Source organism: Pipistrellus kuhlii, unplaced genomic scaffold (genome assembly GCF_014108245.1).
Source record: "Pipistrellus kuhlii isolate mPipKuh1 unplaced genomic scaffold, mPipKuh1.p scaffold_m20_p_68, whole genome shotgun sequence".
NCBI classification, from domain to species: domain Eukaryota; kingdom Metazoa; phylum Chordata; class Mammalia; order Chiroptera; family Vespertilionidae; genus Pipistrellus; species Pipistrellus kuhlii.
In genome coordinates, this window is record NW_023425571.1 from 1176729 (window position 1) to 1189769 (window position 13041).

Sequence of the window (13041 nt, forward strand, 5' to 3'; positions counted from 1 at the left end):
TGCAAGATGCGGAAATGAACGCTGCTCGCCTGCCTGGCTGCCCGCCTGCCTGGCTGCCGCCGCCACACTGCAGAGCCCCACCCACAGCCCGCCTCCTCGTACACCTCCCGAGACCTCCCCCAGAACTCTGCCAGAGCAGAGCAGGCGCAGTGCAGGGGCAGCCAATGCAAAGCCCTTGTCAGGGCGATGGACCTTGGAGGCAGGGAGGCCCTGGTGAAGGGTCTGAGCTCCTGGAGGTGAGAGAGGGGCTGTTTGATTTGGGTGGAAATCCTCAGCATTCAGCACTGCGCTCAGCTCACAATTAGGAACACCAACATCCAGTAAACAAACGGCCCCAAGTGTATACGCCTGCCCGCGGCAAACCCCAGGCCTCAGCTGGGGCTGAGCCCAGGAGCCGTTAATAGGCACGGTTTTCCCCAGCCCTGGCCCGCCCAGCACCACGCAAACACCCCCATCTCCAGGGGGAAGGGTTACCATCACCTAGAGCGAGGAGGAGGAGGAGGAGGAGGAGGAGGAGGAGGAAGAGGAGGAGGAGCCGCCAAAAGAATACTAGCACATCTTCTGCATGGCCTCGCCAGGGGCAGAACTTGGACTTCCAGGCAGCTGCCCTCAAAGCTAGGGCTGCTCTCCACCGAGAAGGGGCCGGGATGTGGAGCGCCCCTGCCTCTCAGAGGGCTCTGTGGGCACTCCGCGGGGGCGGCCGAGTTCTCTCTGCCAGGCTCTTGTGTAAACGTCTGTGACAAATGCCATCGTTTTGGAGGACAATGAAAACCAAACCCAGACCGGCTTCCTGCCTCCCTCCACAAGCCCCGTGTGGCTCCCCATCAGCCTTCCCCTGGTGCGGTGCGGGGGGCGGCTCCTGCAGGGAGACCACGGGGAAGCCTGTGCCACGCGTGTCCACACGCATCAGAACCTAACATTCTCCACCACGGACACCCACTGCCTCCAGAGGCCCTTCGCCGAGAGGCCCGGTCACATCCGGCTGCACGGAAACTGACACCGTTTTTTTAAGAGGAATTTAACAGAATTCTCCCCGAAACAACAGCCAACGGGAAGAGCCAACACTGCAGACACCCTCAACAGGCTCACACACAAATGGTCATTTCGGAGAAATCTGGCCGAATTTTACCAAAATTGTGTGATATCCAAAAATTAGAAATAGCCCAGCCCTAACCAGTTTGGCTCAGTGGATAGAGCATCGGCCTGTGGACTGAAAGGTCCTGGGTTCGATTCTGGTCAAGGGCATGTACCTTGGTTGCAGACACATCCCCAGCGGGGGGTGAGTAGGAGGCAGCTGATCGATGATTCTCTCATCAATGTTTCTAACTTTCTATCCCTCTCTTCCTCTCTGTAAATTAGGGGTGTCGAACTCAATCAGAGAAGGGGCCAAAATCTAAAATCCAGCCTAAATCGCGGGCCGAATGGTTTACTGAACAGTCATAAACTGTCATTGTGATGGAAACGCAGCGGAGTGCAGTGATGACAGCGTGGTGCGGGCCACACTGCAAGGCCTGGCGGGACGGATTTGGCCCGCGGGCCTTGTGTTTGACACATGTGCTGTAAATCAATAAAATATATTTTAAAAAAAGAAGAAGAAATAGCCCAAAGTCCACCAGGAAGTGGGCACAATCAAGGATGTCCACAAAACAGCCCTGCAGTGGCTCCAGCGGGCGGGGCAATGACCGCCACGGACACGAAGGCATTTTACTCAGAGGGAGGGGCTGGCAAGCCTCAAAGCTAGAACCCGCGTGGGCGTGACACGCAGCACCGTCTCCTGTGGAACCACAAGAAGCTACTTGTGGCGACTTGGCTCCGGAGCCTGGGTCAGAGCCTGTGCCTTTAACACAGCTTGAACTTCCTAGTTCAAAAAAAAAAAAGTCAACTGGGAATGCCTGGGCCACGGGACTGTGAGCTATTTTTGTTCACACGCTTGTATGTTTTTTAAAACCTAATAAGCATTATTTTCAAAACACTTTAAAGCAGGCTTCTTCAAACTGCGGCCCGCAGAGGAGTCTGATCCGGCCCGCCAGGTTTTTTGGGCAGTGAGCGCAGCCGAGGTGTTACAGTAGGAATTAGTAGTTCATATAGTCCGGCCCTCCAGCTCTCTGAGGGACCGTGATCTGGCCCCCACTTTAAAAAGTTTGAGGACCCCTGCTTTAAAGTGTGCTGCGTCTGTCCTTACTAGTACGGAAATGTGTGATAGATGTCTGAAGAGGAAAGTTGCAGCACGAGAAAGAATAATATCGTTCTATCCTTGCTTTTAAAGCACCTGCTTACAAAGGGTAAGCCGTATTTGTGTAAGCTCCCAGTGAGAAGGAAACACACACCAGCTGTATACAGTGCTTACTGCCTGGGAAGCTGGGGGGAAAAGCTTTCCTTTTCTTCATGCTCTCGCTGGCTTTTCCTTTTCTGTTACGAGTATGTATGCGCTTTCTTTGTTAATCCTCACCCGAGGAGATGTTTTTGATTCGAGAGAGAAAAGAGAGAAACAGGATTGATTGCCTCATACACCCCAACCCCAACCCCAGGCAGAGACTGGATTCGAAACCTGGGCAGGTGTCTTGACCAGGAATCAAACCTACGCCCTTTGGAGCGCGGGGCGGCGCTCTAACCACTGAGCACACCAGCCAGGGCACGAGTGTGTATGCTTTTGTAATTAATTAGACATCAGGGGGAAAATTCCGAGTTATGCTTCAGGACATGGCTCCACCCGCCGCAGCTATTTCTGAACACTCAGCCCATTCAGGCGCACAGACAGGCCGGGCCGGCACAGTTTGGGCCCCTCCCAGGCAGGCCTGGGCTCCTGCACTACCTGGAACAGAGCTGGGCTTTTAACTCGGAGCTGTATGTAAACAACACCTGCCTGAAAAAGCGCTGAAGACACAAAGCAACCATGGAAAGCGTGAGATGACCTCCTTTTTCCAGCTGCCCCGCTGATCCATCCCCTCTTTCTGAACAAAGATGGTCAACAGGAGCATCCCGAGCCCCGGCCTCGCTGCCCTCCGCCGGGCCGCCACTGGACACTCTGAACCACTGACCACTCTGGACCACTGGCCTCATCACGCTCACATCCCAAGGGGAAAGCAAGCTCTCTGAGGCCCATCTATTTTTTTTATTTCAACTTAGAAACTAGGGGCCCGATGCACGTAATTCCCTCCCCCACTGCCAGTCGGTCTGCGGACTGAAAGGTCCCAGGTTTGATTCCGGTCAAGGGCATGTACATTGGTTGCGGGCACATCCCCGGCGGGGGGGTGTGCAGGAGGCAGCTGGTTGATGTTTCTCTCATAGACATTTCTAGCTCTCTATCTCTCTTCCTTCCTCTCTGTGGAAAATCAATAAAATATATTAATAAAATAAATTTAAAAAAAGGAGGCACCTGCCTTCCCCACACTGGATCATGAGCTCCCGAGGAGCGCAAGTGGGGTGTCCACATCCCTGTCCCCGGAACCATAAATGTTTAAGTCAATGCACCTGGCCAGACTCACATCAGTAAAAGGAGTAAGACCCCGAGCCCTACTCACCCCAGGGCTCAGCCGGGACTGAGACCCCAGAACTGAGGGAAGCCACCTGTGCCCAAGGCTGAGAGAGTGACAGGGCTCACAGAAGCGGGTCCTGAGCCAGAGCTGAGGGAGCACCCGCTCTGCCAGGAGCGCCTGGTGGGAAACAACCAGCAGCCCACCCACGGGTCTCAGCAGGAATGGTCCTCAGCCTTGTTTCTAAGAAGGGAAATGGGGACAGTCTGTCTAATGACAGAGGATTAAACAAATCATGTCATGTCCTTATCACAGCAAGTGTGCAATTAACTACAAATCACGCTTTCAATAACTTAGGGAACTACATTATAATTAAGAGGAACTATATACTGTGCATAGTATATATAGTATTTTTTTTTCTAATTTTTAAAAACCCAGCACATAATCAAAGGAAATACACCAATCCTTACTGTATGGCCAGGTTACATGTGATTTGTATTGTTATTCTTGTCTTTACTCTTTTCAGTATTTTGATTTTTTGTTCCCAGTGAAAATGTTACTTTTACAAACGGGGGAAGTGTAATTAAAAGGCCTTGCAAAACACCTGGCAAATAATAGCGGGTCAAGGAGTATCTGCTGCACGACAGTGAATTAAAAAGCAACAAATAGCGCTTCTGCACCACCACCAGAGGAAAGGCTGTTGGCTTCCTCGGAAGGCGGAGGGGGTCCAGAGCAGAGCTGCCAAGCCCGCTGCTGGGGGAGGGGGATGGACGGAAGGAAGCAGCGGAGCATGTGCGGGCGACCAGCGACTCGGCCTTCATTCTGCCCGACACCCTGTGCGCAAGCAGCGCTTCACAAACCAAGGCTCGGGCCACAGGCAAATCAACAAGTACCATGAACAACACTCAACCACTCAACCAGGGCTTCCGGGCCCGCAGGCAGGTCTCCCACCGGAGCAGGGTCCTCCCCGGTGCCACCACAGACAGGTCAGGGATGCCACGGGCAGCAAAGCCCAGGCTCCAGCTCCAGGTCAGGCAGGAGGTGGAGGCCGGGTCCAGATGGCACCTTTTAAAACTAAACGCTAGTCTTGAGAATTTTATTTCATCAGCAAGCTCAGCTCTTTTCTGAGCTCCAGCACTACATGCAATGCCTTAATGTCTTTGTCCAAAAGGACAGAACCAAGGTTCCTAAAGCTACACACGTCTCAGGGGGAAAAATCTGAAGACAAAAATCGAGTTACGGTTTGAAAAGATGATCGTCTGGATGGCCTGAGCTAAAATCTGGGATTCAGAGCACAAAAGCCAGGAGGTCTCTGAGGGAAACTCCCTTTTCCAGAGGAAATGCACTGCTTAAAAGTCCGTGTACCTGGGCCTGGTTCACGCCTGCCCACCCGTACCTTTGACAGTCAAGAAGCCTCGTTATCAAATTTAGAAACACATGTTCTGGCCCACGTGGCCTGTTACGGTTTGAAATAGAAACCGACATAAAATGATCAATCTTAAACGCAGAGTAAGGAGACATATAACCTGCACAGCCATTAGCATCGTGAGTCAGTACTTTGTGCAAGGTGCAAAAAACCCTCACAAGTATTGACCCTTCAGGAAAAGCGGACCCCATTTTAAAAGGGGGTGGTGTGAACAGGCCAACCAAAGGCAGAACAAAAACAACAAAATAAAAAACCAATCTCAGCCAGGCCCCAGGCCCCAGGCCCCAGCAGCAGACGGAGCTGGAATTAGCTCAGACTTGCCATTCCTGAAATTCCACTCTCCCAGGGTTTTCTGGCTCTTCCTTCTCCAGGCTTTTTCTTTACCCATTTGGGCCTGAGGAGCCTGGGAGCTGTAGGAGGTGGCCGCCCACACAATGGGCAGACAAGCCCTCCCCCCACAGTGCATTCGGAACTCCCAGGTAGTCCAAGCCGGTCCATCTCCTTCCCTCACCAGCAGCCCAGAGCCTGCCAGGCTGGGACGATGGAAGCAGAAAGGATGGGCCGAGAGGCAGAAGGGGTGAGCCTGAACGGAGGACAGCCACCCTATTGCCACTTCTTCCACAAAGGGGTTATCAGGACATCAAAACACACACCTGGACAAAACCAAGATGGTGTGGGAATGCCCAAAGAGCCAACACGAACTCCCCAGCAGATTGCAGAACCACCGGATTCAACCACCTCACTGACAAACAAGCTCCAGGCTTGGCCCGGGGTAGCGGGGTCTCAGCCTTCACACGCAGCCAAGACGGGTCAGGCTCCCCCCGTTAGCGTCAGTCCTTCCTCCCCATGGCCGCCAGTGGACGGGGACACCGGGTCCGGCTGGGCAGTATGGCTCTCCAAAGCCGTTCTGGGGCTGCCGGGCAGGGGAATGGCCATCAAAACATTAGTGGGGCCAGGATTGGGGGTGGGCAAGTCACAAGGGCCCTCAACGGGGAGAACTGGAGAAAAAGATCAGGAATTAGGGGGAAAAAAGAACCAGAAGACTAGGTAACCACAAACACAACAAACGTTTTCATCGCCCCCCGTGGATGGAAGCGCTCTGCTACAAATGGGATGTGAGGCTCCCGGGAGCCCCCACAGATTCATTACGACGACGAGGCCCAATTATCCTCATTTCAGAGGCAGGAGCTGCCCCAAAGCGGCCGGAACCCAGGCTCCAAGAGACACCCTCGCCCAAACAAGCAGAGGTCCCCGGCGAGGAAGGCAGCTGTCCCCCAAGGCAGAGCCCCTGGGCCTTGCTTGTTGTCCTTGGTCCCTGGTACTATTCCAGCTCTGCCTTAACCCCACTGCTAGAACAGCTCAGAAAGGACAACCCCTTCCCCCATCCAAACACAGGGACCCACGGCCACATCACCCTGTCTACCTAGCTCCTCCCTGAGGGCCCCCCAGTGCATTCCCACCCTGGCCTCCCCACCGAGGCCCAGGCCTGAGCCATCAAGCGGCCACTGCTATTCTGTGCCCGGAATCCCTTCCCTTGTCCAGGCCTCAGCCGGCACCTGTGGCTGCAGCCGGCACCTCAGGTGGCTGCCTTCCATCCTGGGGCTCGATGGCCATTGTCCACACAGCAGAGGAGGAACAACTGCTGAACCCCAACTGTGTGCCAGGCCCTCCTCATCCTCCCGACCTGACCGGCCGAGGTGGAGAATGCAATGTGCCTCCCTCTGCCCCTGTCCACTCAGAGAACCCCCGTGCCCTGGCAGAGGAGCTGGCACCCAGGCCCGGGCCTGCCCGCCCAGCGGACAGCACAGGCCTGCAGACAGGCCTGAACGGCCTTGGAGAAACCCTGCGGGGACGGCGAGGGGATGCCACAGCGGATGGCGATGCAGAAAGCCGCCTGGAAACGCTCGTGAGACCCTGAAGAAGGCAAATCGCAGGCGCCGAGAGAAGGCTTCTCCCAGCAGCCATTTAGCAAACGACACCCTCCGAGGCCTCCCAGCCCCCCTCCCGCCCCCTCGGCGGACCGTTCGCTGGAAAAACACCTCCTCCTCCCGCCGCGCCGCGGCTCGGCCTCCCCCGATATTTACAAAGAGGAGAGGGAAAGAGGGGGGGCCCCGGTTTCCAGCCGCCGCTCCTCCCCGGGGGGGGGGGGCAGGAGGGCAGGGGGGAGGAGAGGGCAGGGGGAGGGAGAGGGGGAGGAGGGAGAAAGGGGGAGGGGAGGGGAGACGAGGGGGAGGGGAGAGAAAAGGGGGAGGGGGCCGAGAGGAAACCAGCGCAGAAACCCGAGCGGCGACATCCTGGTTATTAGTCAACATCCCCGCAGCGGGGGGCAGCTTCCCCCACACCCCGGCCCGCACCCAGACCGCAGCCCGGCCACCCACCGCGGGGACACGGGGGGGGGGGCCCCGACCCCGCGCCCCGAAACCCCCAGCGGCCGCCGCCCCCCGAACCCGAACCCCGAACCCCACCTCGGCGGGCGGCTGGGAGGGGGCCGGAGAGCCGCCCCACGTCCCCGGACCACACGGCCCCTCGGCCGCCGGAGCCCGGGCCGCCCGCATCCGGCCCGACCCCGGGGCCCGCCGCGCGGCCCGGCCCGGCTCCGGGCTCCGGGCTCCGGGCTCCGGGCTCCGCGCCGCCGCCGACCAGGCCGCGCGGCGCCGCCACAACAATGGCGCGGCCCGGCCTCCGCCGCCGCCCGGCCCCGGCGGCCCAACGGCGGCGGCGCGGGCGGGCGGCCGCGCGGACAAAGGTGGCCGGGCCGGGCCGTCAGTCAGGCCGCACACAAAGCGGCCGCCGCCGCCCGCGCCCGCCCGCCGCCGCCCACCTGGTCTGTCCGCGGGCTGTGGGGCCGGGCGATGGCGGCGGCGGCGGGATGGCGGCGGATGGCGGGCGGGTGCCTGCTCCTCGCTCCCTCCCTCCGCTCGCTCCTCGCTCGCTGGAGCCTCCGCGCCTGTGTCTGGCCGCCGCTCCGCTCCGCTCCCGCTCCCGCCCTCCCTCCGCTCCGCTCCCGCTCCCTCCCGCTCCCTCCCTCCTCCCGCTCCCGCCCCCCGCCGCCCCCGCCGCCCGCGCAGCGCCCCCTGCCGCGCCCCCGGGATCGCCGCGCCCGGCGGAGGGCTGGGCCGGGCGGGGGCCGGGGGGCCGGGGGTGCGGGCGGGGGCCACAGCCGGGGGGAGGGGGCGGGGGGTGGGGGTCAGGGGGCCCTGCAAGCGGGGAGGGGGGGGGTCCGGGAGGCGCGGGGAGGGGCGGGCGGAGGCGCTGGGGCGCCGGGAAGGGGCGCGCGGAGCGAGGGGGCGGCGCCGGGGGGAGGGGCGGCCGGAAGCGGGGGCGCCGGGGCGGGGGGCGCCGGGGGGCGGGGCCGAGAGCCCGGATCTCCGCCCCTCCCCCCCGAACCGCAGCGCCCCCGGCAGCCCCGCCGGAGTCTGCGCGGAGGGAGCAGACGCTGCCCCGGCCGGAGCCAGGTGGCTGCAGGCGCGGGGCGCTCCGTGCCCTCCGAGCGGGCCCGGCCGCCCTCCGCGGGGGCGCGTGTTGGCGTGACGGCCGGACTGGGGGGCTGGCAGGGCGCGCCGCTGGGCCGCCCTGGCTGTCAGGGGTCGGTCGGAGGTCAGGAGAGTTCCCGGGGTCTGGCCTCCTGTTCCAGACAGACTGGCAGCTAGAACAGTCTTCTGGAAAAGCGAAGACAAAAAGCCCGGCCGGTGTGGCTCAGTGGTGAGCGTGGACCTAGGAACCAGGAGGTCAGGGTTGGATTCCAGGTCAGGAGGGGGCGTGCAGGAGGCAGCTGATGAATGCTCTCTCATCCTTGATGTGTCTAGCTTGCTCCCTCTTCTTTCCTCTCTGAAATCAGTAAAAATATTAAAAAAAAAAAAAAACACACAAAAAAAACACTGCTCCGTACCCCTGTTGAGTGGCCTGGAGCGGCCTCTCTCATTTCATTCCAACCTTTGAGAAAATGGAGACAGAGAGGTTAAGTAACTTGCCCCAAGCCACACAGCTGGAGCTGGGAGGAGAGCTAACCTGCTCCAGCCTCAGTAACCGCGTTAGGGTTAGCACAGTGAGTGCCTCCGTACATGTGGGCTGGTTTGTTGAATGGAGGAAGGAGGGTCTGGCCCTGGACCTTCCAGGCTGAGCAGCAAGGACCCTGGGACGCCCTCTTTCTGTGGCAAGAGGGACATGAGAAAAGCCGGGAGGCCGGGAGGCCGGGTTAAAGAGGAGGGGGGAGGGGGGCAGGTCACCCAATGCTCTGCTCCTTGGGACAGCACGGGCTGCTAGGCACCGGAAGTGAAATGACAGCAGGTGCCCTATTTACACCCCAAAACCCCAGGGGTTTTTCCCCCGGGCTCAGGACATCCCTTTCTTCCTGCACATCAGTGGGGTGACACCGCCACAGGGGCCTTTTACTGAGCACCTCTTCCGGGCAGCTAAGCACTTCACGGCGGTAACTGCGTGCGTGGGAGATGGCGGTTACTGTCCGCACTCCGTGGATAAGGACGGTGAGGTCGGAAGGTCCGTGGCCTTAGCCAAGGTCACGTAGGACCTGGGTGGTGGAGCAAGGATTTGAGCCCCTTAGCGCCAGCCTTAGGTCTGAGCCTTTCCTAGAGAGAGGCGAGGCCAGGATGCCGGGGGAGGGGGTGGGAGGGGGTGGACTGAGGTCTGAAGCTGTCTGTCCGCCAGGGCTGGCCTCCAGGGTTTCTCCAGGGTCTGAAGGCCCCCTCCAAAGCGTCCCGAGTGAGGACCCAGAGAGGACAGAGGGAGGAGGGGGAAGGGAGGGGAGAGCAGAGCATGGGTGCTGGACCTGGAGGTTATTTAGTCCCAAGAGACTCCCCACGAGTGTGGGAGACATCCAAGGAAACATGACCCCAGGAGGCAGCTCCTCTCCAGAGCTGGACGCTGGAGGAATGTGAGGAATGAGGGGACCATGCAGTCCAAAGCTGGGGAGAATCGGCGTGAGCCAATGAGCAAGCGTTCATTTCGTTGTTGTCACTTTTTCCCTCTTAAATATGAGGAAATTTGCAGCTCTCTTATGGGTGGAGAAATCTTTTCAGACTCCCAAACTGAGCCAGAAGGGGAATTCCGCCCTCCCTCTCAGCTAATTATATAGAAACACTAGAGGCCCGGTGCACAAAATTCGTGCACAGGGTGAGGGGTGTCCCTCAGCCCAGCCTGCACCCTCTCCAATCTGGGACCCCTCTCAGAATCCAGGACTGCTGGCTCCCAACTGCTCGCCTGCCTGCCTTCCTGATTGCCCCTAACCCCTTCTGCCTGCCAGCCTGATCACCCCCTAACCACTCCTGATAGATGTCTAACTGCTCCCCTGCCAGCCGGTTTGCCCCCAACTTCCCTCCTCTGCCAACCTGGTCACCCTGACTGCCCTCCCCTACAGGGTTGATCACCCACAACTGCCCTCTCATGCAGGCCTGGTCCCTCCCTACTGCTGGCCATCTTGTGGTGTCCACATGGGGGCAGCTATTGTGTGTTGGAGTGATGGTCAATCTGCATGTTACTCTTTTATTAGATAAGATAGAGGCATGGTGCACCGGTGGGGGCCAGCTGGTTTGCCCTGAAAGGTGTCTTGGATCAGGGTGGGGGTTCCCTTGGGGCATGGGGTGGCCTGAGGGAGAAGCCTGTGGTGGTTTGCAGGCCAGCCACGCCCCCTGGGGACCCAAGGGGAGGCCCTGGTATCTGGAATTTATTTACCTCCTACAATTGAAACTGTAGCCTGGAGCGGAGCCAAGCCCCCTGCTCACTCCATGGCTGCCGCCATTTCTGTTTGGTTTTATGTATCTTCTGTCATTGAAACTTTGTAGCCTTGAGGCCTAGGCCAGCCAGAGCAGGTGGAAAGCTTTGCTTCCTCCGTTGCTGGGGGCAACCCTAGCCTGTTCTCTCCAGCTCCTTAGCTGGGATTTATCTTCTATAATTGAAACTTTGTATCCTTGAGTGGAGGCCTAGGCCCGCCAGGGTGTGTGGAAAGCTTGGCTTCTTCTATTGCCAGGGAAATCCAAGCCTCTCAACTGCTCTCTGTGGCTGCAGCCATCTTGGTTGGGATTAATTTGCATACTTGCTCTGATTGACTGGGGGGGTGTGGTTGATGGGCATGGCTTGAGCGGAGTGATGGTTAATTTGCATATTACTCTTTTATTAGGTAGGATGCTTTCCCCAAAAAAATGTGATCACTGTCTTCTGTTACATTGAAACAAGGTTTTTGTAAAATGCTTATAATTATTTCTTTTCCTTTTGTGTGTGTGTGTTGTTGTTGTTAATCCTTACTGGAGGATATTTTTCCATTGATTTTTAGAGAGAGTAGAAAGGAGGTGGAGAGACAGAGAGAGAAACATTGATGTGGGAAGGTAAAAAATCATTAAAATATATATATTTTTTAAACATAGCTAGATATATAAATAAATAGATATGGGTTTTCTAATATATTTTATTGATTTTTTTTTTTACAGAGAGGAAGGAAGAGAGATAGAAACATTGATGAGAGAGAAACATCCATCAGCTGCCTCCTGCACACTCCCTACTGGGGATGTCCCTGCAACCAAGTACATGCCCTTGACCGGTATCGAACCTGGCATCCCTCAGTCCGCAGGCCAAAGCTCTATCCACTGAGCCAAACTGGTCAGGGCAATAGATATGTTTTTTATTGATTTTAGAGAAAGAGGAAGGAGAGGGAGAGATAGAAACATCAATGAGAGAGAAACATCGATGGGCTGCCTCCTGCACGCCCCCTACTGGGGATCAAGCAAGCAACCGAGATACATGCCCTTGACCAGAATCAAATCCAGGATCCTTCAGTCTGCGGGCCAATGCTCTAACCATTGAACCGAGCCGGCTAGTGCTGAATCCTCCATTTTTTTAAATATGTATTTTATTGATTTTTTACAGAGAGGAAGGGAAAGGGATAGAAAGTTAGAAACATCAGTGAGAAACATCGACCCTGCATGCCCCCTACTGGGGATGTGTCCACAACCAAGGTACATGACCTTGACCGGAATCAAACCTGGGACCTTTCAGTCCGCAGGCCGATGCTCTATCCACTGAGCCAAACCGGTTTCAGCTGAATCCTTCATTTTTAATTCCCCAGGTCCTCACCATCTGGGGCACATAGTAGGTTAATGAGAGGATACGGGATGAAAGAGAAAACAAATACAGCGAGAGAGAATCTTGGGGTTCAGGGAAGGAATTTGACTCTTGCTGGTCCCATGTCCAGCCCCGGCCCCAAACGCTTCCGCGCTTCCATGCCTGGAGATGCTGTGGTTTTGCCGGACTTCTTTCCTCCCTCCCCCGGTGAGAGTTGCATTTATTGAGCACCTTCAGGTGCCGGCCGGTGTGCTGCTTCCTCCGGCTAAGAACTGCGGGAGGGCAGCGGGTGGCGGGCCCACAGCTCACGTGCAATCGGAAAGAGGAGTGTGAGGCCGCATGGTGGGTAGGTCACACGGCCCCAGGCCTCTCGGACGGGCCTGTGTTCCTGCTCTCTGCACTGTTCTCCGCTGTGCAGCTGAGCTCATGAGAGGAGACTGAGTCTCCAGTTCAGCTCCGAAGATGTGGTCATATTAACTGGAGGGGAGGAAGATTCCAGCTGGGGAGAGGTGGCACCTCTGGGTGCATGCTCCTTTGCCCAGGCCTTGGAGGCAGAGTGGAGAGTGCGATCAGAAGAGACGGAGGAAGAACTGTCTGGATGGAGGGGCCAGCTTGGACCCAGGCCTGAGATGGGCGTGTCTGGGCCTGTGAGGGCCCGCAGGCTGGGGGGTGGCCCCATCCCAGGGAATGTGCGTTCCAGGAGGGGTGGGAGCCTGCAGCTAAAAATACAATGCTTCAGTCTGAGCAGGCAGCGGGGCCCTGCACAGACTCTGGCGCTCACACCAGCATCTGGGTTTCCACAACTGACACACAGGAGCTAGAAGCAGCGTCTTCTGGGCAGAGAGTGTGGCAATTTCTCTCCACATCATACATGATTCTTATCAATTTGAATTCGATCTCCATTTTCCACCGAGAGAAAGACTTGGGGTACGGGAGGAGGGAAAGCTGGATGGGGGAGTAAAAGAAGAGTGAGGTGCCTGGCCAGGTTGGCTCAGTGGTTGAGCGTTGACCTATGAACCAGGAGGTCAAGGTTCAATTCCCAGTCAGGGCACATGTCCAGGTTGTGGGCTC

The 13041-nt window shown here is 57.6% G+C and overlaps 1 protein-coding gene across 13 annotated transcripts in view; it reads right to left on the bottom strand.

The window, feature by feature from the left end:
* PRRC2B (proline rich coiled-coil 2B) overlaps positions 1 to 7884 on the bottom strand; it is a 66361-nt gene extending 58477 nt beyond the window's left edge. For 7 of the 13 annotated variants that reach the window (XM_045575148.1, XM_036420444.2, XM_045575149.1 and 4 more), the window contains exon 1: positions 7721 to 7882. The gene's annotated coding sequence lies outside the window, so the exon portion shown is untranslated. Of the gene's footprint in view, positions 1 to 7720 lie in introns of all 13 variants that reach the window. The other 6 variants (XM_045575150.1, XM_045575151.1, XM_045575153.1 and 3 more) reach the window with 4 other exon arrangements.
* Positions 7885 to 13041: the final 5157 nt, after the last annotated feature.